This window comes from Heliangelus exortis, chromosome 3, assembly GCF_036169615.1.
Source record: "Heliangelus exortis chromosome 3, bHelExo1.hap1, whole genome shotgun sequence".
Lineage (NCBI taxonomy): Eukaryota > Metazoa > Chordata > Aves > Apodiformes > Trochilidae > Heliangelus > Heliangelus exortis.
Genome location: NC_092424.1, coordinates 3693332 through 3719444, shown reverse-complemented (window position 1 = coordinate 3719444; position 26113 = coordinate 3693332). Strand labels below are relative to the sequence as shown.

Sequence of the window (26113 nt, the reverse complement as noted above, 5' to 3'; positions counted from 1 at the left end):
GGTGCCTGGGACCTTCAAGAAAGGTGAATGTGAAAATAGCTTGCAGTTGCAAGGTGAAAAAAGCATATCTGAAGGTCTGACTTTTACATTTGCTTGCAACATCTCAGGTGTTTTTATGAGAACCAGTAGAATCTAGCAGAGTATTCCACAGTGGGTAAGTTGCAGGACCCAGGAGGTGGAGGAAGTTCAGGAAAGGTTATGTCAGGGGGTTTAAGGCATTGAAAACTAATTTAAAGCAAATGAAATCTCTCTTTTCTTCCTATCTTTCCCCCTCAAGCATTGTCTGCTGTGCCCTCAAAGCACACATGGTATATGAATTTTGCCATACACTCTTTTACTCCTCCTCTCACAGTAAATGTTGGTGGAAGAACATCAAATGTTTTCTCTGCCCCGAAAAGAGGCTCAGTGACTTGGTGGCTGCACTGTGAATTTACTGATTTGGATCTCAGGCAGTGTTCTGCAGTTTGCTAAGTAGTTTCACCTCTGTCTTCTTCCTCTCTTGTTTATTTAGATTCACAAGCTTCAGAGCAGCAGAGACTCCCAGATCATCTGGCCAGACCTCTTGTGTATCACATCACAGAGCCTGATATAGTTCATGCTGGAGCAAGCCCAATAACCTGTGGGGAGTTGCAACACATCTTCCACAAAGCCAAATTTTTTGGCATTCAGCTCTTCAGGGCAGGAGCTGTGTTCTGTCCATGCTCTAAGTAGAGCTTCTTAGCAGTGTTAATAAACCAACATCACACCAAGGAAAACAACATGGGCAATACCAATAATAATGCCAGTTATAATAAAATCTGTTCAGATGTTACTGACTCAGCTTGCAGAGATATTTGATTTTTTATTTAAACTGTGAAGCTGGCCACTGTAAACGAACCCTAATATTCAGAAAAGAGATTGAGAGGTGTTTTTTTAATTCTGCCATGCAAATACTTCTGCAGGGCAACAGACCAGGTACTGGGAAGGCTCTTTAATGCAGTGGTGAAGGTTGTAACAAAAAAACCACCAAAGGAGCCAGGAGCTGTTCCCCAGCAATGCAGATTTGCAGTAAGCTGCAATTTTTTTGTGTTATTGAGCTCCATTCATCACTAAGGGAGTAAAATGTTATAGCTGATGGCATAGAGCATAGATGCTATGAACCTGCAATGTAGGTTTTATTAAACATTGAGAATCAGCCCTGTTCTTATATATCTTAATTTCTAACTTCAAATAGTCTGCCTGTGGGACTTTGATGGAAAGCAGCTTGCCAAATGGAACAAATATTACTTTATTTCTTTCAGCTAATGTTGATTTGACACTCCCACAGTTTTGCTGAAGCTCTGTCTGACCAGGAAGATGTTTCTCAGCCTCTTCTTTTTCTGGATAAAGCTAACCTAGTGTGAAATCTTGAAGGAAGAAAACCTGAAGTTAAAAGAGAAGTGTTTGTGACAGGATGGGGTCACAGGAATGGACGGGTCCTCCCTAACCACCTGCCTGGTTGTCAGAGGAGCTCATCTCTTCCCCTGGGCACCTTTGGCTGTATTGAGTTTGCCACAAACTGCCTGCAGGCTGTGAAGGGAGCAGGGAGACAAACACGTGGACTGAGAAGTGCTGGGAGTTTATTTATACCCAGCACCCCCAGCAGTTGCTCTGTGTGGCCCTGGGATGCAGGAGCTGCAGCTGATTTCCCTGAAGCAGTGCAGGGTCTCACCAACCTCCCTGCACCTTGTTGGGGGTTCCCTACAGCAGCATCAGCTGGGAGTTGTTCAGATTCTGCAGGAAGAAAGTAGGGAAGGAGACCAGGCTGGAGTGAAATGAACTTTCTGGTTGCAGGGTTTGCATGCAGTTTCCTTTCTGTAATCAGAACTGAGCTTTTCAGCCTGGTTCAGTGAAGGAGAAGAAGATGAGCCACCAAGGCTTCATTACTTTCAGGTGTAATGATATCACCCTGTTGTTTGGGAATCAAAAAGTTTGGAAGTCCATCCTTTTGGGATAATCTTAAAATGAAGCATTCACAAGTCCAGGTGCAAGTCTGTTCCAGGGTGTTTTTACAACACTAGTAGGAAAGGTTCAAGTGGAAAGCACACAGGAAGACAGCTAAGTAGAAATCCCCAGTGCAACTCAGTCCAAAGCAAGGTCTGCCCTGCTCCCTCTATTTATAGCACTTTCAAACTGTGTTTATTTTGTTTTTACAAGATGCAGCTGGGATGGGAATTGCAGCACGGAACAGGACAGGTTAAAACAAAAGAGCACTGTGGTGGTAGCCCCTTCTTCCTTTTTTTTTTGGAGCCAATGGCTGCAGGTGAGCAATGTCACAAGGAGCCTCATTCCTTGCAGCTGACAGATGTGGATTTCCAGAGCTTCCAAAAGCAGCTCTTGGAGAATGCATGGCAAATGTTACAGTGTGGGTGGTGCCCTTCTCCTTGCCTGGGGTTCCCACAGGACATGCCACTCTTGTCCTTCCATGTGCCAAGTGTGGTCTCCTTTTGTTGTAAGTCATGAGACTTTATTTTGCTCGAGTTCTAATCCTCTGTGCTGGGCAGGATCTCCTCTGTCAGGCTCCTTATTCTCCTTGCTGAGTGCTGTATCTCAACATCTGCAGCGTTTCACCCCCTCGTGCACTTCCTCTGTTTGCACAGTGATTACAGAAACAATTTTTGTCTGCTGTTTAACATTCCTCAGGTCCCAGAAAGGCTGGATATTGTCATGATTGTTAGGGAAAAGCAAAGCTGCAGCTCAGTACTGAGTGTGAAATATTCCCCCAGTCAGATGTGGTAATTGGGTCCATAACTCTCAGGCTTCTGAGCTGTTCAGCTGATCTGAGAACTGAGTGGGGTGTGTCAGAGCACTTTAGGGGAAACCAGCCCCTATAGCAGGCCACTGAGCAGCTTCACCTGCTCTAAATGTTTCAGCTATTGTCAACTCTTGTTTTCAACCCACATCTTCTGAAATGGCCTCTTCTCTCTCTCTGATTCTACTGTCAACAGTTGCCAGGGGTCTTCTGCAACAGCATGAAAATCCTAAGCCCTGTCATTTGTCTGTCTGACAACTGGTTTTCTTTTATGTACCATCTGGGGGAAGCCACACGATGGTGTTGATCATTCTGCTCCTCCTGTCTTGGGCTGGGTGTTTCCCCAGCAAGGGATGGATCAAAGGGGCTCATCTGCACTTTGTGGGCCAAGAAATGATTCTCAACATCTGCAAGAGCTCTGCCCTGCCCTTGAGGGAGGGAGGGGAACCCCAACATTTTGTTGCCATATGGTTTTGGGCTGATTTGTGACTTTAATCATTTTCTCTTGGCAGAGGAATAGCCAGCTCTCTATGCTGCCTACCAGGAATTGAGTCATGGAAATGGAGTTTTCCCCTCAGTGTGCTGGGAGAGAAAATATCTGTGTGTGTTTGAGGAAGCTATCGTGCAGATGATGAGAATTTCTAAATGTGGGGGGAAACCCCATTTTTGGCCCATATAAAATAAAGCTTCTCATTTTATGGATCAGCCAATTGGAGGTTCATCTATTCTAAATCAGAGAGAGTTAGTTGCCTCATTGCTCACAAATAGCAAAGCTGGTGACCTGAATGCTGATGCTTTACAGGGGGACTGGTTGTGGATACAACTGGATACAACAGCCTTATGGTGATAAGGCTGATAGAAAACACAAACTTTGGTCTTGCTGTCAGCTCTCTCCAGTTCTTGTATCCTGTGTTGGAATAATGTCATGGCCTGAGGCATCATCATCATCATCATCTGGGCTTGAAGCTGGGATTTGTGGGTCTGAAAGCACAACCTGCTATGGGCTGGAGGCTCAGGCTGGCAAGTGCACTGTGACCAAACTTGAGGTAAAACACATTTGTGTAAGCCACAATGAAAAAGATTTAAGTAAATACATTCTAATCTCACTTTTGTGCTAGGCTAAGTGTGTATTAAGTTTGCCACCACAGCTCAGCAGATAAGCAGTGTCTTCTCTAGCTGGAGCAACTCATCAAGTAGCTGAGCAGCGAGCTGAAGGACCCATCTTTGTTATCATGAGACTGAACTGCCTGAATAATATTCATGATCCAGCTGCAAGAAGGAGGCAGAGCTGCAGGAGCAGCCAGGGGCTCAGACTGTTTGCAGGAAATCCAATTGGTCATAGTGGAGCTCAGGGCTTTGGGTATTTAGGGACCTCACAGGGTGGGTGTTCTGATACACTGGGAAACCAAGATCATCAAATTATACAGTGTGCCACCTGTACTATCAAAAAGTTGTGGATTTTTTCATGCTGCTTGTTTTCTCCTGTCACAGGACTAAGCTAGTCCAAACAATGGAGCTTTCTCAGTGTCCTTGGGAATTATTTCCTGCCTTGGAAGATTAATGTCACCGAAGTTTTCCTTTGAGCTCAAGCCTGACTTTCACTGGCTTAGTTTTATCCTCTTATTCCTGGTTACAAGGGACAATGGCAGGCAAAGTAGGATGTCTGGCATCAAGGTTTGGAGGCACAGGTTCACTGATGTCCCAGTGACTGGAGGAGCTGTGGATGGGCAGGCTTGGCAGCACTGATGCCTTCCCCTTATGAGCAGGAAACCTGCTGTGTTTTAGCTGTGCTGCCTGCTTGACCCCCTGCCTGATCTTTGATGTTTTTAGGTTTTGAAACACACCCTGCTGCACAAGATGTGTGTGTAGCTGCAGCCCTACAAGATGATCTGTAAAAAGATGAGTGGGCTGAGCCCCAGGCTGAATCCTGCAGCCCAGCTGGGTGGGAGCTGACAAGAAGGTGATGGGCAGAGGACAAATGGGGAGCAGAGAGGGTGTTTGTGAGGGCTGAAGAAATGGGGGTCTGTGCTGGACAATTTGCATTTAATTTCTCCAGGCTGCACTGCTGGCAACAATGGTCGATGTCCATCTGTGGTGTTGAAGTCTTTGTTCAAGGACGGAGCAATCAGGAGCTTTCAAGATGGGGATTGAGGCATTCTGTCCTCCAGCAGGAGCAGGAGCACCAGAGGGGGAAGAGAGGGAAAATTGTTTGGTGGTAAAGCATCCCCCATCTCTCCTCCTGTCCCAGGGGACATGTGCCTGGGAAGCCTGGGAATTCACCCTGGGAAGCCCTCGAAGGAAACTGGAGCCATCTTCAAGAGGCTCTCCCGTGGAATTCCAGGCAGTTCCTGGCCATGCTGACCTTCACCTCTACTCAGCACTGAGAGGGGAGAAGGATTTGGCTGCTGCTCTTCCCGGAGGACTATTATGGAGGGTCCAGCAGGAGCAACTGGGCCATGCAGAGGATTGTCCTGCTCCTGGAGCCCCCTGAGACTTGAACAACCCTAAATCTTAGTGGGTTTCCTCTCCAGATGAGGCCTTCAGAAGGTGGTGAGGTGGGTAGGGTGGAGACAGAGTGTGAAGTGTGGTGCAGAGCCCTGTTCCTCCATGTCTTGGGACAGTGCAGGGGAGTTTTGGAAGCAGGGAAGGGAGGTCACAGGGGTGGCTCCTGTGAGAAGCTGCTGGAAGCTTCCCCAGCTCCAGTTTTGTTTTCCCCACCTCTGTCCAAGGCTGAACAGGAGCCAGATAGACCTCAGTGAACATAGAAAAGGAAACTGCAAAGACCTGCAAAGGAGGAGATGAGGTGAGAGCAATGGCAGAGCAGAGACACTGAGGATGGTGAGGAAGGAGGTGGAGAAGGTGCCCGAGAGGAGGTTTCCCCACAACCTGTGGTGAGATGGTGGCTGTGTCCCTGCAGCCATGGAGGAGCAGTCTCGGAAGGACCCTGGGGGGGGTCAGTGTGGAGGATGATGGTGTGCAGACATGGAGCTGCAGCCTGTGGAGGGTCACAGAGGGGAGAGTGTGGATCTGTAGCTACGGAGAACCATGGTGGGGCAGCCATGGAGGGCCCTGCACGAGGGGAGGTGACTGTTCCTGACGCGGGGACTCTCTGGGACTGCACCCCATGGGAGGGACTCATGGCAGAGGGGTTCCTGAAGGACTCTCCCATGAGAGGGACCCCGCGTTGGAGCAGGGGAAGAGTGTGAGGAGTCCTGAGGAGGAAAGGAGCAGAAACCCTGTGTGGGGAACTGACCCCGAAACCCCCTGCCTGTCCCCTGTGCCCTGAGGGGAGGTGGGAGTGAAGCGGCCTGGGAAGGGTGGGAGGGGAAGGTATTAAGCTGTGGCCATGTTTTCTCTTTCTCCTTGTAACTTAAATTAGTTCTTTTTCTTCCCTATCTGTTTTTTTCCTCCATTACTGTAACTGGGGAATGAAAACCTCCCTGTCCTTGTCTCAATTCAAGAGCCTTCAGGGGGGTTTTCTCCTCCCTGGCCTGCAGTGGCCTGGTTGGTACCGGCTGGGCCCAAACTCAGCTCCGAGACCCCGAGCTGAGGCAGGTGTGAGATGATGGATGGGATCCCCCTCCAGGCTCTGTTGGGGCAGGTTTAGCACTGAATCCTTCCTTCAACTTAAGACCCTTTGCAGAAGAATGGGGAGCAGAAAGCTTCTTCCCAGGGGGAGCAATCACATCCCTCCCAGATGGGCAGCAAGAACAGATTGCAGCATTATTATTTAGTGGTAAAGGTGCTGTAGGACTGACAGATCCTTTCCTTGAAGGTCCTTTCCAACCATGATGATTCCATGATTCTGTTTCTCCCATAGTCCCAACCTCCTTACTCATCAGCACTTCTGATGAGCACTGAAGCAGTGGCAGAGCAGGTGAGGTCTTCTTCTCTTCTCTTTCCAGGAAGGATTTGCAGTCTGCTGTTTGACCTCCAACAGATGGAAAGAAAGCGTGGGATGTAGGATCCTGTTCTCCAGCCCCACGGAGAAGTGGTGTTCAGCTCAGAGACTGATGGTGCCAAACCCCATGGTGGAAAGGTGAGCTTCTCCCACCTCACCGTGCTCACTGTGCTGATGGCCCCGTGTGCTCCCAAGCTTCTTTCTGTGGCTTTCCTGGAGGCTGATTAAGATAAAGTGAAATGGGGATTATTGGGATGCTGGTGAAGGCTGGGGGGGAGGCCAAAAAAGGAAATTCCTTGGAGGGAAAAAGAGGGATTTGAACAGCTGATGGCAAGGCTCTACAAACAAACCAGGACAGGGAGGCAGCAGATGGACTAACACTCCCTGGGCTTGTGCCAATGCATCAGATTGATTTTAAAGATGAAGCACCCACTGCCTGGGAAAGCAAGCCCATAGCCCTGTGAGTAGGAGCTCTTCCTGGCAGCTGTTCAAACAGTAGCTGCTTTATAGTTCACTTTCGGAGCACCAGGAGTCAGTGGGAAGCACTGGGGATATGAGAGATGAAATATGACCAGTAGGGACTGTGGACCAATAGAGGGATTATTTTTGCAGGGAGGATTGCATGGAAAATAATGTCCAGTTGCTCAGAGACTCAGGATGCACAATTAAAAGAGCAGAGGAGCTCAAAGAGCCATCGAGTCACTCTGTGCCTCCCAGCATGGTAAGTGCTGAATCTTTCAAGCAAAGGTGTAGACTTCTCTGGACTTCAGCTTCAGAGGGGTAATTTTGGCTGGATCTCAGCTGAAGACCCTGCTGTAGATGAGCTTATATCTTGAGGTATGGCTGCTATTCTGAAAGGTATTAGCTGTGTTAGGGACATCTACAGTAATGTATTTGAGCTGAACTCACAGAGTGCTTTGGTGATGGGTTTGGATATGTACATTTACAAACACCTCCTTCTCCCACACCCTCTCTTTCCTTCTACAGAAACAGTATGAGCTGGAGTGATTTTTTTTCCTCCTGCACTTTTCTCAAAATGAAATGAAAAAAACCCTGCTGATGAAATGAAACTGATAAATAATAAACCATGTGAAGACTCTTCAGTAAAGGAAGCATTTTCACAGCAGTTCATTCCACCAGATTATACATATGTATATGTAATACAACCTGATGGGCCACCTAATCAATGAAGGCTGTTCCATGGGTTTTTCTCTTAATTTCCAGTTACATATAATTGAAAAATCTCTTTTAAGTATGCTACACACTTGCTTTATGATATGCATGGCAAAGGGACACAGACTCAGCCCCCGAGCTGGTGCCAGCTCCCACATCTTGAGTTGCCCCTTGAGCATAAGCTTATATAAAAGTTAATCAGTTTTTAGGCTGATTGTACAACATGTGCAGTTGTGATTAGAGTCTATATTTAAGACTTGGCTGCCAAAAAGACTTCAGCAGTGACAGGCTTACAAGTATTTCAGCAAAAGGCTGACACAAACATGGGGTGGGCTGGGAGCACCGTGCAGTTTACTCTCTGCCCCAAGGAAATGCCACCCCCCACCCTAGCACAGCACCTTCCTCCTCCTCTGTTGGTGTTGCAGTGAGGGCTGCTCATGTTTGTCATCCTGCTCCCTCCTCCATCCCAGGGTTTCTGATGGAAGAGAAGAAGAGTGAGAAAACAAGTAAGATGCAGCAGGCCTGGCTCAAAAACAGTGAGAAGGCACTGAGAAGCTGGCAGCAGGTCTGACACTGGGGAGTTGAGGGGCAGAGGTGCAGAAAGGTGGAGAAGGAGCAGCATCAGCTGCTGCGTTCGTGTTGCTGAAGAGTTCCCTGTTCCCCTCACAGTGCTGTGGGTGGTTTGCAGCCAGAGGAGTTTGGAGAAAAGCAATATCCAGCTGTCACTCAGAGCTCAGATGGGTTGTGTCTTGGTGTTTGCAATAAGACATCTGGACTTTTGAGTAGCTGGGGTCTTGCTGAAGCCAGTGAACCTGATCAGAGAGGATTTTCAGTCAGATATTCAGCTTTAAGTTAAGGCAGACTCTCATCTGCCCACTTAGCTGACAGCTGTGGGGCTGGGGCTGGATATGTCCTTTCACTGCTGGGGCATTTGTTCAGATGTGTTCCACTCGAGTAGTGTGACAGGCTCTGACAGGTCCTACCAGCTGCTTGGCCATTTATGGCCTTGTGTGGAATAGACACTGTGATCCCTGGAAAGCCAGTGGGAATTTGGCACAAGGACCACTGGACTCAGACAATTGTCACTTAAGCCTTCACTTAGTGAAAAGGTGTCCAGATTTATCCAGGCCAACATGACATCCTTCTTCTGCTTCCCAAACATAGCCTGCAACACCTAAAGCCCTCTGTTGGTCTGCTTTACTAAAATGAGTGTAGTTAAAATATTAAAACTAAAGTTCCTTGCCTCTCCTGTAGCCCAGGAGTTTTACCCCACTGACCTCAGGTGGTGTGGAGCTGAGGCAGCCTAATGGTGAACCTGGTCCTGCAATTCCTTTAGTCAAGTCATTTAATGGATTTTTAGAAGCAGGGATGTCATGGTAACTGCTGGGAATGCATCAGGTAAGAAATGACAGGTTTCTGACTGATAGCCAGGCACGTTGAAGATATGGGTGTTTACTGGTAGGGAGAGTTACTGGAAAAAAAACATTTTATGATTCATGGAAAATAAATGTAAACATAAAATAATTTTGGTTTACTTTCTCCTCTCCCGGTCACTGAGGAAAAACAGCTTTAAAATGTTACCTTCCTGCTTAGAGAGCAGAAAAGTTTCCTGTGCAAGTTCTGGGGCTGGGAATACAAAAGTCATCCTGGAGTAATTTTCCAGCACTGTCTGTGGAGTTCCTTTGATTTTACACTGGTGTCATAGATGAGACTGTGGCTCATGAGAGCAATCAAAGGTAATTGACATGGCTAGAATTTGAAATTTCAAATCCTTCTGCTGGATGGTTCACGAGCAATCTACAGGCTAGGAGTTATTTGCAGAAAGTATCCAGCAGTTAATTTCAAATCTCATATCCATTTGAGACGTTCCTAAGCTACTTGCAGACAATTTGCAAACAGAAAAAGAGGCTAAAATTCATCAAAATAAATGATCTGCCATGAATTATTCATTTGGCTCCCATCAATCATGCCAAATGCCTCCCTTGTTGTTAGTCTCTGCAGAGAGATCAGGGATTGAATTTAGCTTAGAGACAGACAGAAGTGTGCTTTCACCCCTAGAGGTGCTTCTTCAAAGCAAACCAGCAGCATGTAGGTGATGAGAATAAGAAAGCTTGGGCAGCACAAACCTTTCCTGCTCTGTGGATAAACAGCAGATTTTAGCCAGCAGGGCTGTCTGGCAGGCTGCTTCCACAAGGACCACTTCTCCAAAAAGAAACCCAAGCAAAACACAAATAAACCACCAAAACCAAACCCTGAACTCGAAGGAGAGAGGGAAAGAGGGGATTTGGGATGTTTGCTGTAAACAGGAAAGGTGTTTTTCAGCCCATCCCAGCAGCAGGCTGAGGGTGACTTTGGCTTTTAAGGTGGGAGGGAAGAGTAGGGGGGAAGTGAAGGCTGGATCACTGCAAAAGAAAAGCAGGCATCATGTCCTGAGAGTGTTTCAGGCACTAGCACACCCTCACTTCCTTGCATATGAAATTAATTTCTGGGCCTGGACACACTCCTGTAGCTGGCAGAAAGGGAAGAGCCAGGATGAAGCAACCAAGTGGTGTCTTCTACCATCTTGGAAAGAGGGGCTGCAATGGGAATGCTCTGCACCACTTGGTTAATATAATGAAAATCATGTCCAGATAAAGCTTTCTGGGGGAATAAAGGTGGCTAATTAAAGGGAAAGGCTTCATTCACTGCTCTTTTGCTCAGGTTGACAGCAGAGAAATATCACTAACACCAACTGCATTTTGATAAATGGCAGTGGCACAGTGCAAATAAAAGCACTAAGAGTAAATAAGCTATTTTATATTGAAAAGAAAAAAGCTGAGTTTGTTTCAGAGGCAATACATGTAGCAGCCTAAACCCTCAGCACTCAACAAGCCCTCATATGAGGCTCTTATAACCTGGATTTAGTTGCAGCATGGATGTATTATCCCTTTTTTTTTTTTCAATAAAGGCATTGCCATGGCTGCATGCACAGTGACAAGCCAGACCCAAGTCTTCAAAGCCTCAGTGCAGTGCCCGAGGTGACAGGCTACAGCTTTTACTGTTCAGAAAATGGAAATAAATAGGGAATAATAGAGTTTAGGGAACTGAAATGCCACAGAGCTGCAAGAGGGGCAAGTAGCAGCAAAACTGATAAGAACGTTTGTTGAAGCAACATCTTTGCACTTCACTTTACCTCTTACACTTTGTTGTGAGCCTTGTACTTGAGAACCACTCAGCAACATTTAATTTAGACAAGTGTACCTGTCATCTTTGGCCTCTTGCTTCTGATGTTGGTATAACACAGCTGACTTGCTGGGGGTGAGGAAGAGGGGCTGCTTTCCTTGGCTGGGAGAGCCAAGGCTGCTCTGGCAGCTGGCCACCTGCCTCCAGGCATGGGGAGGTAAAGCAGCTGGATGGTTTCTCACTCAACTCCTGGTTTGCAAAGAAAGGTCTTGTATGTCTCCAGGAGAGAGCAGGCAGGGTTTCTGAGAAAGGTCATGTGCAGGAAATGCTCTTTTCTCTTTTAATAATCTTGCTTTCCTTGCAGCAGGTCAGAGACAGGCTCAGCAGCCAGGTAGCTTTATTCGAGTTCATTTCCCCTCTATTTTAAGCTTTTATTTCAGTCTATTTGACATAAAAAATGATTCTAATTTTTTTTTTGTATGCAAAGTAACGTTTTATTTTACAGTATACTATAGACTCACAGCTTTCAGGGCTTACCAAGCTCTTGTCACCCCTCTAAGGCAAGGTAAGGGGAGGGTTCAACAGGGCACTGGTCAGCTGGGGAGAGGGGAGGCAGCTCATGTCTGTAACAGGGTTAACTCACGTGCCTGGCTCTATCTGCTCCATCACTGCCCCTTTCCAGAAAGTCTCCCCAGTCCCAGGAGCAGGGAGCAGGCAGAGCTCTGGATGAGACAGGGAGGCAGCACGAGAAATAGAGGAGCAAACACCATTACACAGCTCAGCTGGGGATTCACCATGTGTCTAAAATACTCAGGTTTTCAGATTGCCCAAAACTGTGCAGGAAGGGAGCACTCAAGTCAGGATGGCTGCACCAAGGCAGGATCTATGTGTGAGGGGATTGGTTTCCCTTGCCTGTCTCTGCAGACCAGTGCTGCAATGAAGGCACTGCTGGAGCAGATGCCATTACATGACACGTGCAGGACCTGCTGGAAGCCAAACCCAGACCTCTCTCTTGTCTGTTCCTACAGCCACCTCAGTACCTGTGAGACCCCACCACGAGCATCCCTGCCTTTCCATGATGTCTCTGATTCAGTGCAGGCAAAGCCCATCCTGTCTCCTGCCTCCTCTTGAAGGCTATGCTCCAAAAGGCTTCTGAGCGGGGATACAGCAGCTCTTTCTCTCTCCTTGGTCCAGCTGATCCCTTTTCCAGGTCCCTTCCCTAGATTCACACCTTCCCTGGAGCCTCCTGTGTGGGGTGGCAGTGAGCTGGCAGGGAGGGACAGCTCTGTGGCCCGAGTGGTGCTGCCCAGCCAGGGCACGGTCTCAAGTTGTGCCAGGGGAGGTTTAGGTTGGACATTAGAAAGAATTTCTTTACTGAGAGGGTGATCAGACATTGGAATGGGCTGCCCAGGGAAGGGGTGGATTCTCCATCCCTGGAGATATTTCAAAAGAGCCTGGATGTGGCACTCAGTGCCATGGGCTGGGAACTGCAGCGGGAGTGGATCAAGGGTTGGACTTGATGAGCTCTGAGGTCCCTTCCAACCCAGCCAGTTCTAGGATTCTATGACTGCTGAGATGCAGGATGCTACTGATGCCAAAACCTGGGGCAGTGCTCTCAGGTTGCAAGGGGTGGTGAAGGGGTGGGAGGGGGTGCTGAAGGCTCAGTGCTGCTGAATTACTGTCATTAGTGACACAGGCTCTGTTACCTCAGTTACCTCATGTTTCATTTTAAATACATTTGCTCCCAGACGGTGGTTTTGCAGTCTTGCTTACATTGCCATAGAAACAATCTTTCACATTCCTCTATTTGTTGTGCTTTTCTTTTTTTTTTTTTTTTTTTTTTGTTGAGGGCTCTTTCTTCTTTACTTATCCACTCCATCTTTTCATTTGCTGCCTTTCTCTTCATTATACCCTTCCAATTCCCCTGCCTTCTAGCTTGCCACACTACAGCTAAATATTTTTCTTGCTAAGGATACCCAGCTCACAGCCTCTACCTGCATAGCTGGCAAAAATCTGCTGCTGATATGCCCCAAAGATAAGGAGATCAGGCTGGGTGTGTGAACACACACGTGCCTCTGCCCACCAGTGCTGGGAGGAGGAGAAGAGGAGGAGGAGATGGGAAGCTGTGTGATAATCTGGTACCAGACTAGTTGCCCTTGGCAGTGTTGAAACCAATTTTAACTCCTTTTTTCTGACCAGGGAATGGGGCTGCCCATCAGATAAGGGGCTGTGGGGCTCCAAGGGATTTCTCACCCTCTTCACTTGCACTGGGAAGGAGCACTGCTTAAAACTTTCTGTGCTCCACGTAGTTAGAAGAAGAAAAACATCTCCTTGGGTGTGCTGATTAGATGAAGAGATTTTATGGTGAACCTCTCTCTCTGGTGGATTGTGTTTGATCGTTTGCTTTAGAGGAGAAAAGGAAGCAAAAGGAAAAGGAGGTTGTTTAGGGGGTTTGTGATTGCAAAAGGTGACTTTTGCCAACACCTAGATTGTATCTTGCTTCCCTTCTCCTCTGCTCTCCTTGGCAGGGAGTGCCCAAGAAGAAATGAGAGCCACTCATGAAACAAAACCAAACCAAAGTCTCCTAGCAGTGAGGTGCAGACTTGGGGAATGTTTTGTGACCTCTCTGTAGTGTTGTCCTCTGGGTGGGAGGATGCAGGGTGTCACCTGGACTTCTGTGTTATCCTATCTATTTTCCTTTCTTTAAAATTTTGTATTCCAGGGATGGGCAGACTGTGTTGCTTTATCTCTTCAGTGACACTTCTTTAAATTCCCCTTCCTCAGAGACTCAGAGTTCTCTGTGTCCAGGCAGTGAAGCTGTGACAAGTGGCTGGGGTGTTTAGGAGTCCTAAAGTTCTGCTAGACTTGCGTGACAGCAGGATAAACAAAACCAGGATTTCTTCTCTAAACAGAGCAGGAAAAGAATTAACAGCTGTAAGAGTGTTTAAATTCACCATCAGGAAGCCACATGCAGCACAGATTCAGCTTCTCCTTCCCTTGCCTTTGGTGAATCCTTTAGGAGGCCCAAGTGAGGTGATGATGGGGTGGATGGAGAGGAGAAAAGGAGGAAATCAGGATATGATTTAACTTGATTCTTCCCACCCTCCAAAGCTGTCTATCAAGGGGAGTGTGCTTAGGAGAGTTTTTGAGTCTTGTTTTTTATGGATATGCTGGATTTCCCTTCACTTCTGTCTTGGAGCAGCCATGCACCAAAATCTGTTTATCTTGTGTGGTTATTACAACCAAATGTAACAGTAACAGCACCTGGCAATCCTCTTTTCTGAATCAATTTGTACCATGAACAAGCCCCAGTCCTGTCAGATGAAGTGAACTGTGACAATCTCTATCCATCCATCAGGGCTATTCATACATTTACTCTCAGGACATCTCACTGCATTTAAGATCTTTTCCTGTGGCAGAATTTTATAATGCCAAATGTAAGAACTGTGGGGTCACTGGGTCCTTCCAACTTCTAAGAACTGCATTGGTCACATTGTTGTCATCTCATAATTTTTTGTATTTCTTGTATTTGTCTTCCCTCCAGCATTGTTTTCTCTTTTTATTTTTTTTTTAATTTCATGTACAGTGAGCTCCTTTCCTCGTGTCATGTGTGGATGTCATTCACAAACTCACTGCTGACCCATAATGATGTTTAAAATCCTGTTAGCTAAGGGCAGCTATTAGTGCTGCTGCTCTGCTGGTGTGGAAGAAATGCAGGGGGTTTAAAGATAGAGATGCACACTTTTCAGCTTGGTGATGAAAGTGCAAGTGGTAGAAGTGTGTTACAGACGTGGGAAACTGAGAGAGACCCCAGAACTTTCTGTAAGAGGATCCAAAGCTTGAGATAGTGCTAGAGCAGAGCACCTTTGCCCTTCCTGGGAGAGCAGGGTGGGCTGCTGGATCCTGTATAGCCCAAGAGAACTTTTTATTTATAAAGATATGTCCAAAGGCTGAGCTCTGGGGGTACTAATTCCTCCTTTTTATAACTCCATTTCAAGTGGCACTTACCACAATCTGACTCCTAGGTGGTTTTTTTGTGTAGGATTTAATTTCTCTGCTGGGGGAGCTTGAAGGGCTTGTTCATCATCCTGAATCCAAAAAAACTCCTCAGAACCTCAGCTGCAGCTATTGATACTTTTCATTTCATGAGATATTTTTCTTCCCTATCCTCTCTGGAGAATTAATTACACAAGAAGCAGCTATATGAAGGATCAATAACCAACTTAGAGCTATTGATGACTCCACGTGGCAGCACAGTGGCTATCAGTGCTTTCTGATACTCAGACCATTAGGGGAGCATCCTGCCCAACTCCAGCCTCCATTTCCATTTGCACTGGGCTCCTCTAGAGCATCCTGGCTTGTTCAACAGATTTCCCATCTGGTGGTGTGCCAGAAATATGAGATTGCAGCACAGAAAGCCAACCAGATCTTGGGCTGCATCAAAAGAAGAGTGGCCAGCAGGTCAAGAGAGGTGATTCTCCCCCTCTACTCCACTCTTGTGAGACCCCACCTGGAGTAATGTGTCCAGTTAGACTAAATATTTCTTTACTAAATTGAATTTCTTACTAAAAGAGTAGTCAGGCACAGGAATGGGCTGTCCAGGGAGGTGGTGGAGTCACCCATCCCTGGAGGTGTTAAAAAAGGGTGTAGATGAGGTACTTCAGGACATGCTGCAGTGGGCATGGTGGTGGTGTCTTTTTGGGGTTTTTTTCTGGGTTGAGAGTTGGATGCAGTGATCTTAGAGGTCTTTAACAACTGTGACAATTCTGTGATTCTGTAAATCTGTTCTGGAGCTCCCAGCACAGGAAGGACATGGACTCTTGGAGTGAGTCCAGAGGAGGGCCACAAAGATCAGAGGGTTGCAGCATCTCTCCTGTGAGGACAGACTGAGAGAGTTGGGGTTGTTCATCCAGGAGAAGGCTCTGGAGAGACCTTACAGCAGCTTTCCAGGAAAGCTGGGGAGGGACTTTATACAAGGGCATGAAGTGACAGGAGAAGGGGGAATGGTTTTAAGCTGAAAGAGGAGAGATTTAGGTCAGACATTAGGAAGAAGTTCTTCAGTGTGAAGGTGGTGAGACCCTGGCACAGGCTGCCCAGGGAGTTTGTGACTGCCCCATCCCTGGAAGTGTCTCAGCCCAGGCTGGATGGGGCTGGGAGCAACCTGGGCTGGTGGGAGGTGTCCCTGCCCATGCAGGGGGTTGGACCTGGGTGGTCTTTAAGGTCCCTTCCCACCCAAACCATTCTCTGACTCCTCCTGGTTTGTGTCCTTCCCTACACTGAGAGCAGTCATGCCCAGTGAGATGATCGCTGTCACTGTAGGAGAGAGCTGTTTTCTGCTATCACATCCATCCCAAAAAAAGCAGAGAACTGCCTTTACTCAGCAGCCAAACAGGTTTGTCTGGACAGAAGAGAGCACAATAAATCACTTTATGAATCCCCAGCTGGTGAGTGACAGGTCATGGCTAAAGTCTTATCCCAAAGTTTTGTTTTCCTACCCCTTAGGACACATTGGGGCAGGTGTAGGGAGCTGTTGCTTTTTCAGAGGTAAACAACACTGTGGTTGCAAAAAACCCCCACAAATAGTCCTTTTGCAGCTCCCTCCTGGAGAAGTGGCTCTGCTGAGAGGGAAGGGATTACCTCATTTTTTAGCTGAACATTTATGGGTTTTTTGGTAAAAGAGGTTCCATTGCTCAGGCCAAAGATGCTGCGTGACACATAGCAACGATGCCTTCACCAACAGCCACTGCTGCCCTCGAAGGACCCAAGCCCAGTAACTAGAGACTGCTGAGTGCAGCTTTTCCTTCCCTAAGCAGGCTTAGTGGGGCTGTTGTGGACCTCCTGGAAATAGTGACTGTGGTCTGGGTTTGTAACTGGGTAAATAAAGAGGAGATCACATGTGCTGTTAAGTGCTGTGGTGTTTAGAAGGAGACTGCAGGCTTCATCTCTTACTTGAGGTTATAGTGTTCTCCTCTACTCCAGCTAAAGCAATAAACTGTGGTAAATCACCCTTTTATACTCTGATGCTTTAGTTAAAATGTTTCATTAAGCAGCTCAAATTGGATGCCTCGAAAAGTTTACACCTCCCACAAATTTTCCTGCTCTAATGGAAAAGTCATGTAAACAAGCATCACTTTATTACATCCATTGTTCCTGTAATGTCCCTTCCAAATGGGAAAGACTTGAATCAAAACAATTCAGTCCTTGTCTCAGTGCAGGTTCTCTTCTGGCCACTTTTATTGGGGTGAAAATGAGAAGACACCCTGAAAATACATTGCCATGACCTGGGGTGCATCAAGGGAGGTGATTGTCCCACTCCACTCTGCACTGCTATGGCCAGGGTGTAGTTTGGGGCACTGGAATACAGAAAAATCATCAAGCTATTGGAGGGCGTCCAAAGGAGAGCAACAAGGATGATGAAGGGTTTGGAAGGGATGATTTCCAAGGGGTGGCTGAGGTTTCTTGGATTGTTGGGTTTGGAGAAAAAGAGGCTGAGGGGTGACCTCACTGCAGTCTGGGCCTTCCTCAGGAGGGGAAGAGGTGGAACTGGTGCTGATTTCTTCACTCCAGTGACTGATGACAGGACTTGGGGAAATGGTAGGAAGCTGAATCAGGGGAGGTTTAGAGGTTTAGGTACCAGGAAAAGGTTTTTCACCCAGAGAGCAGTTGAGCACTGGAACAAACTCCCCAGGGAAGAGGTCACAGCACCAATCCTGCCTGAGTTCAAGCAGCGTTTGAATGATGCTCTCAGGCACCTGGTGTGATCCTGGGGGTGCCCTACACAGGGACAGGAGTTGGACTTGATGATCCTGATGGGTCCCTTCCAGCTCAGCAGATTCTATGAAAACCAGCTGCAGCTTGCATGCTGTGTGGTCTCCAGCAGCCTTTTAAACTGCAGATTTAAAAACCAATTGCAGAGCAGACATCTCCTCCTGGGGCCACTGAACTTTCTGCCAGAGCATGGTGGGTGTGCTGGCAGCACAGGGGTCAATCAATACCCCAGTGTGAGGAGGCAAGCAGAGTGTGAATTGCCTTCCAGCAGTTGCAGGGCCACCAGCAGAGCTCTTCCAAATTCACCCTGACTTGCAAGGCATTTCAGTCCCCTCCTTTAGGTCCCTTTATTCAGTGAAAAGCCAAACTTAACCCCATGAGGTAAAAATGAAGGGAGTTTATCTTCTCAGGGAAGCTTTCAGAGAAGGTGATTTGTAATCACAAAAAAAATGTGTCCCCATCATGTTCCTTCTTTTCTGTCATTTCAGGTGCTATTTGGCAGTGGTTCTTCTCTGATGGGTAAGGCAAGGGTGGATCTTCCCAGGACTGGGGCCACACTGAGGCACTGCAGTTCACTTCAGTTGCTTCTAGGGGGGTTTTCTTGTCCAGAGGTTCAAATTCTCTCTGACAATTGCCCAGAAGAGCTCTCAGGTCCCAGGTAGAGAAGGTCCTTCAAATTATGTTTTCTCTGATGCTTTCATTCCAGTGGCAGTCCTTGCACCCACTTGTACCCCAGTGGGGGATATAGCACATCTCCTTTGAAGCTGCCCTGGGACATGGGACCTGTGCCTGGGCAAAAGGTCCTTCATCCTGTGTCAAGTCAAAACCTTCAGCAAGCATCACTCTCCCTTTGGGTCTATGAACTGTAAAAACATGCAGGCAGTTTCCTAGTGGGGCCTTGCCCTCAGCTTTAAACATCTGTCCTCAGCTCTTCTGTTTGGTTTTCTCAATGACTTGGCATGAAGCACTTGGCTGTCTGGACTCTCCAATGACCTCACTGTGAGACCAGCAGCCATCTGACCCTGCAAGGATGGTTTTCTGGCACTTGGGTGCCCCATCCTACACACCCTGCCTCTGTTTCCTATAGACCACGAGGCAAAACTCTCCCAAAAGGCAGGATGGGCACCCCTTTCTGCAGCTTTGATCACTGACTCAGGTCTGACCCAGGGTAAGGAGAACCAGGTTCTGTGTGCCATGGGATACTTTGGATTCTGTAGCCTGTTTGGGAAGGGGAAGGAGGAAAAGGAGATCAAGGCAGTGACTGAAGGCAAACCAGGCTCAGACTATAACTGTGCTATGTTTAAAATATTTAATTCCACTGCATGAGTCACTGTGACTTGGCTGCTATTGACCCGGGTAACCTGAATATTGCAGAAAAGGCCCTCTCTTTTTGTCACTATAAATAAAATCTGTGATTATTCATAGGGAAGGACGTGTTTCTCTGACCACAAGCAGCCTTACAAAAACCTTAAGCTCCAAGATGGGGCTGTGTTCACAGAACTTATGGGTCACCCTGAGCTGCCTTCATGGGTGAGTGGCTTGAAAGGGACAGAGATTCTGCCCTCCAGCCTTCCTCTGCCTGCTTGGCAGCAGGAGAAGCCTGCACCCATCAAGAATCCAAACCACTGAAAATATTTGACTGTGGAATAATTGTGCAATGATTGAAAAATAAAAACAAACAACGAAAGCACCTGAGGGAGAAAAAGGGAAAGGAATTAAACACAGGGAGAGGGAAAAAAAAAAAAAGGAAGAGTGAAGGTCTCTCCCTCCTTGCCTTCCCCCAGGCTAAGTTTCATTATTGGCTGCTGGTTTATAGCACCAGACCCTCCTGTTCCATGTGTAGTAATTGGGCTGCCACATGCTGTCCCCATCCTAAAGGGACATGGTAGTTAATTGTGCTGATAACCACAAAGTCTGTGCTGGGCTCTGTGTTTGTGAGGAGTCATCTGGTGCCATCTGGCCCTGTCTGTGACCAGTCCCTACCTGTGATGCCTCCTCTGAAGAGAACATAAACACTCAGTGGGGGGCAGTGGGTGCTTCAGGAGGAGATTTCAGTGCTGTGGATTGCTGCCTGTGTTGGTGGCTCTGTGGACCAGGCTCAGGAGCAGCTCCAGGCAGTGGAGGATAAGGGTGCATGAAGTCCTGTGCCCTAAAAGAGAGGGTGACACATTGGATGGGGAGAGGAGACAGCAAAGAGTCTGGTGTGCTGGCCAGGCACCAGAGCAAGGATCTTTTCTGATATTCCAGAGCTCTCCTTTCTAATGTTTTACTCTTGTATTTAAGCACCATGGAAGGAAAAGGCAATTAGGTACTCAGGAGTGAAGTGTCACCTCTTGATTTTTACCTGAGTTGTGGCACTGAAAGGGTGTCCTGGAGCTGCTCCCTGCCCATACCCTGGGAGACAGAGGAGGGGGAGAAATCTCTGCCTTGCAAGAGGCATCAGCTGAGAGCAGCCCCAGGCAGAGAGGTGCTGGTGGCTGGGCTATGGTGCTTGCATTGCAACTTGATGAGGGGACCTGGAGTGCATTGTTCATGTTGCTGGAGCTGTAACTTGTCCTTCAACACTGACTTCTGGGCTGCTTCCCCCCCGGGGGAGTCCTTGCCCTGAATCAATCCTTTTCCCAAACCCTAGTGCTGCAGAGAGGTGCTGTTCCCACCACTGCATCCCCACCTCCTCCTTTTGTTCCCCACAATGCACAGATGTCCCACAGATGTCCCCTTGACCTGCAGTGCCTCTCAGCAGCAGCCTCATGCCTGCAGATGACTTGGGTGTCTGTGTAAATCAGTTTATCAGCTATCTCAGCTGCTCAACTTGATCTTCACACTATGTCCTCACCCAGGCAGTGAGCCCTGTGGCAGACAGAAAGATTTTCATTAATTACTTCACTTCCAAGTCCTTTCCTGCAGACATTTCTAACCACAAACCAGGTAAGTAGATCCTGTTGGCTTGTTTTATGGCTGGAAAAATTAAGTCTGTGGGGTGATCAGTGGGGTTGAAGTGGAAAGAGACAGATGTTAAATGACTTCCCAAGAATATTAAGGTGTTCATTGTCCCCAGAGTCCTTGGCCTAGATTCACTAGTGGGGAACATTATTATAATAGAGTGACAGTGGGTTTGCTTTTAAAAGATTTTCATGTGTGAATTGACAGACCCACCCCCCAGAAAGTGTCTGGAAAATGTGTGTGTCATGACAAATACAAGCACCCAGGTAACAGAGCATCAGAGCTGGAAAAGGCTTTTTCCTCTTCTTTACAAAGGTTCTGGGACTAAAATATGGTCTAGAGCACTTGCAATCCTTTTCATCATCTATACAAGTTTTAGTGTGCATGCTAATTATTACCTTTCAGAGTTACTATTTTCCCATAAAGCTGGAAATAATAAGGTTTGGGGGAGTAAGTAGCCCCTGGAAATTTGCTGGGGCAATGTGATAACACTAAATAACAGACAATCTTGCAGGGAGCTGATACAGCTGGAACCCCTCTCTGCTGTTTGCACAGCCCCAGCCAAGCCCTGCTGAATTCATCTCTTCCTTTGGATTGCTCATCTGATGTGTTTCTAACTCACCTTTGGACTCTTAGATACTTTCACACCAAACACTCCACTGTGCTCTGCAAGCATTTGTTTGCAAAGTGCTGGCAGGAGCAAAACTCCAGTGCAGACACAGAGGCACAGGGGGACACATTTTCAAAAAATGTGTGCTGAGTATATGTTTAAAGAGAGAAGCTAAAAAATGAGGAGCTTCTTTGGGCAGGAGGGGGGGCAGCAAGTGCTTGGACTGGAGGGGGATGGATTTGGGGAAGCAGGTTACTAACTCTGGGATCAGCAGCATCTGGCTGAGAGGTTTTCCCAGGGCAAATCCTTCTCTGGTGCCTCCTTTCCCCAAGCTGGAAAACAGTGTTAGCACCCAGCACCTGACTTGCTGGCCTAGAGGCCTCTGAGGTCTTTCTCAAGAAGCTGCAAATGCTGTCTGAGACACCTTACACAGCAAGAAAGAGTTGCGTAAAATACTCCATTCTTCAGCCAAAAACCCTACAGTGGCCCATGTTTGCTGCTGTTGTTTCCAGGAGCTATAGGAGATTCTGTGCTCTTTGCCATGTGCTCTATCAGTGAGTCCTTAATTCCCATTAACAGACATGTTCCCACCAAATTATTATTGCATTTTCTCTAGGTAAGCTGCAGGTAACATTTCCTTCCCTCTTTTTTATTTTTCTAACAAGTTTTGTAGCTGAGATGCCCTATCAGTAAGCAGGAGCTTTTTCCAAATGAAAATTGAAGGTTGTTTTCCTTTTTGTTTTCCTTTCCCTTCTCTCTTGCTTCCTAATGTTTATTTTAGGACCACTCAATCTTCATAAAGAGACCAAAAGCAAACTCTGCCCCTGAGTAACTGTAATTCATAGTTTAACTCTGTGTGTGTAGATGTGTAGGTACATATATATATATATACACACACCTAAACACATAAAAAAAACCCCAAGCACCTGAAATTGCTTGGAGTTATGTAAATGGTTTTGCCTGCCTGCCTATTTTATTTATTGTTCTTCTATTTTGAGAGGAAAATTGGATTTGGGCTGGGGCTATCTCTGAGAGTGCATTATTTTACTTTTAATCTACATCAGATTAAAGCAAAGCACACCCCGTATCACAGCTTCTGTTACTCCTGGTACAAATTCAGTATTTCAAGAATATTAATGCATGCAGGATTATTTAGTTTGGTGGCAAATGAGTTGCATTCTGCATTTTGTCTTCTGAAGGGTATTACTGGTTTTCACTGATTAAATCAACTCTTCACATAAATTCAGTCTAATGGAGTGGGTGGAAGTTTATCTAGGCTGACTTTCCCCAGTAAGGAAAGGGTTATCTTTGCATCCTTTTCCTCTACTTAGGGGAAGGCTGCCAGGGATGGAGAGATTAAGAAATGGAGGCTCTCCCTCTAATTTTTGAGGAGGGGATGAGCCCCAGCAGGGAGGGGAACCCTGGAGGTTTGCTTGCTGCAGTGGTGGTGGCTCACATGGCTTTTCCCTGAGTAACAAAATTTGGTTTCTGCTGGCTGACCTTTCTAGTCTCTGCTGCATCATCCTGCCAGTGTTTTAAGAGACCTGACTGGGAGAAAGCCTAATAAAATATCTTTTGCATAAGTTATTACATCTTTTACCCACATAGGGTCAAGTCAGATTTCAACAAGGACTTGTCTAAAACCTCTCTATACATCCGTGGTTGCTGTTCCTAAATTTTCCATTTCTCCCTAAGCCTGCAAATAGGTAGAGCCATCCTGGACTTAAAAAAGAGGAGCAGCAGTGCTGAGCTCTCTCAGATTCCCTGCTGACAGTTTATTGTCTCTTGTGCCCCAGACAGTCCTGTCAACTGCTGTGCTCTCCTGACAGGGTGGCTGCATCATCACAGCAGATGAGATGCTTTCCTAGTATCCACAGCTGTAAAATACTTTGAAACCTTAGTAGATGAAAAATGTTGTATCATAAATATAAAATGAATATTGGTTTACAGCTCCTGAAATATTAATTTGTGCATGGAGTCACGCTTGGAATGTTTTGGGTTTTTTTTTTTGTTTTTTTTTTTTTTTAACTAAATGAAAAGATCCTTTTGAGTCCTGAATGTCCTTGCTTTGGTTTTTTATTATTAATATTCCCTGCAGGAGACATTGACTTTCCCTTCCCCTAGACATGCTGACTCCTGCCTGCTGGAGTGATTCAGCAGCTTGCCACTCATTTCTACAGAAGGAAAGTTTTCTCCTGGCTTCTTCCACTGGTCTGGTGTGGTCGAGTGACATTATTGGGGTGGCTGCTTGATTCTTTTCCACCAAGTCACAGCCAAGCAGTGAGCTCTCTGTCTAGCTGGTGGCTCTGTCCTTTGAGAGAAGAAGGAGAACCCCATGGAGAACACTGGGGCTGGCTGCTTCACAGCTTTTTTCCAGACAGGGACACGTTAAGTAACCCAAAGTCAGAGCCATCTGGGTCTGGGGAGGAAAATCTATAGAAAAGTGCCACCTGTTTGTCTAAGAAATGCAGGGGATGAGGGATGATTAATGCTTCTTTTTTTTTCTTTCCCATGTGAAAAATGAGGACAGGCCGTTGTTTTTAATTTAAGTGGAGACTCATATTACAATATTTTAATTATGTTTTGTTTTTCCTAAGTGTTAAGTAGCTGTCAGAGCTTAAGAACACAAAACCTAACATAAACCAACCCAGAAACGTAGTAGTATATAAATACCTGCATGGTGTGTCTTGTTTTATTAAAGCATGGTATCTGAAACTAAGTTATCTGGGGTTTATGGACTGCTAAATTGCATGTTTTTATTAGTCTCTCATCACTCTTAAAAATATATTAATAAAAAAAAAGAGTGCAGTCTTTGATACCAAAAAAGAAGGTCAACTGCAACACATAAAAGATTTTGGAAACTAAAAGTCAACGTGTGGGGCTGACACAAATGTAAAACACTTAATCCTGGCCAATTAGGTTTTAAAGTTCCTGATCACATATCTTCAGGGACCAGACAGGGATCCAGTGCTTTGGTCATTTATGGGACAACTTTTCCTGGTTGCCCTTCAAGCAGAGATATTGAAGCAGACACCTTTGCACAAAACTTCTGCATCCCCCAAACCTGTACCCAGCCTCAGTTAATTGCCTGGGTCAAGCTGTTGAGTGATAGAGAGCAAAATTTTTTATATTATTTCAGAAATGAGACTGTCTCTCCAGAGGCCTCTTGTTCTTTCAGCTGCCAGCCCCAAAATAGACATCACCTTTGATACTGTTTGAGCTCAGAACAAACCTGATGCTCCCATCTGATAGGCCTGAACAGAACCTCAGTCCTGTCTTTCTTAGAATACAGAAATTCCTTCATTTAACCTGTCTCTGAACCTGGATTCTTGTGCTCAAGTAAAGACAAATATGAAATATTTACTCATACATCCCACGAATTGTTTCTGGTACTCAGCTTATAAAAATTCTGCTGTGGCCTTCAGAAGTCATTACTAATGTTTGAAGTTGCTTTTTCACCTTATCTGCAAGGAGCACCTGCACTGCTGTATTTACCAAGAGTAAGAATATTTCTTTTGTTTCTGCAGAGATTTAAAAGAAGGGACATGGTCAGCAGAATGTTAATAGTTGAGATAAACCATAAGGAAAGGGAAAATAAAAGTAGTTTTGTGAGTCATTTTGAGGCTGAGGGATGGGATTCTGCTTTTGAGGGTTTTTTCACCACGACTTCCCAACTCCTGGCTTTCATTCTAATGCAGCTTTCAGTGGAGGAAAGGTGTGAGCTTGGTTTGAACAGGAAGTCTGCTCTGAAAGTTCACTGAAATTCAGAAATCCTGTTTTCCAACAGCAACTTTCCCCCAGCACTTTGCAACCCGTGCCTCCAAATGGGATTGCTTGCAAGAAACTGAACTGTGAAAGCCTGACATTTGCAGACCTCAGAAATGTTGTCATGGGGTCCTCACTGTCACTCTCAGCCCCTGCCCTGTGAGTGAGAGCAGATGTCCTCAAGACATCTGATTTCTCACTTCCACTTTCCACTGACACTCCTCTCCCAGGGAGTTCTCACTCAGTTTACACTCTGACACCCATTTAATTTCTCCTCTATATTTTGGTGTGCAGACTGGGGGGGGTCTAAGGACCCAGCTCAGGGCCACCTGAGGTATCTCTAGGATGGAGAAAGGGTCTCCCAGAGAGGAGCAAAACCCCACCTGAGTGCAAACCCCCCTGCACCATCCTACTTGTGAGTCAGGGCTGCTGGGCTTAGTCCTGCTGTGTGTGGAGCCCCTAAAGACCCTTCAGGTGCCCCACTTTGCACCCACCCCCAGAGCTGTTTGTTCCCAAAGAGAGGAAGTGATGTGACATGCTGAGGGTTGTTCTGAACCCAGGAACATTCTGTGCTCAGGAGAGCCTGAGCTGTGGCTGGCTGACCGGGTGGAAATGTCCCTGCAAAGGGCTTGGTGACTCACCCTGGACACGAGTGATGTGGCATCAGGTAGGGCAGTGCTGGCACAGCCTGCAGGGAGGCCGTGGCAGATGAATCTGGAGGAGTAATTCACTTTATCACATCTTGCTTTGCCTGACCTCGATGGAGAGAAGGGGCAGGACTCTCGGGTAAAGCCATGCATGCTGCCTCCAAGTTTTTCTGTGCTGAGGCTCTTGGTTTATGCTTCAAGGGCAGAGAGCAAACTGCTGAGGATGTGATAGCTCATGGTGACAACCCTGCTGCTGTGTCCAGGTTACCACTGTGCAGTTACAATAGGGCTGGAAATGAGCCTCTCAGGCATTAACTCAATAGATGTTGTATTTCACATTTTCTTCTGGCATGAGAAGCTTTAGATGTTTCTTC

At 46.6% G+C, this 26113-nt stretch overlaps 1 long non-coding RNA gene across 1 annotated transcript; it reads left to right on the top strand.

The window, feature by feature from the left end:
* Nucleotides 1-5844: 5844 nt before the first annotated feature.
* Nucleotides 5845-24735, top strand: LOC139795484 (uncharacterized). Its single transcript, XR_011725508.1, has 3 exons — nt 5845-6809; nt 7284-7392; nt 24467-24735. It is a non-coding gene; the product is annotated as an uncharacterized lncRNA (long non-coding RNA).
* Nucleotides 24736-26113: the final 1378 nt, after the last annotated feature.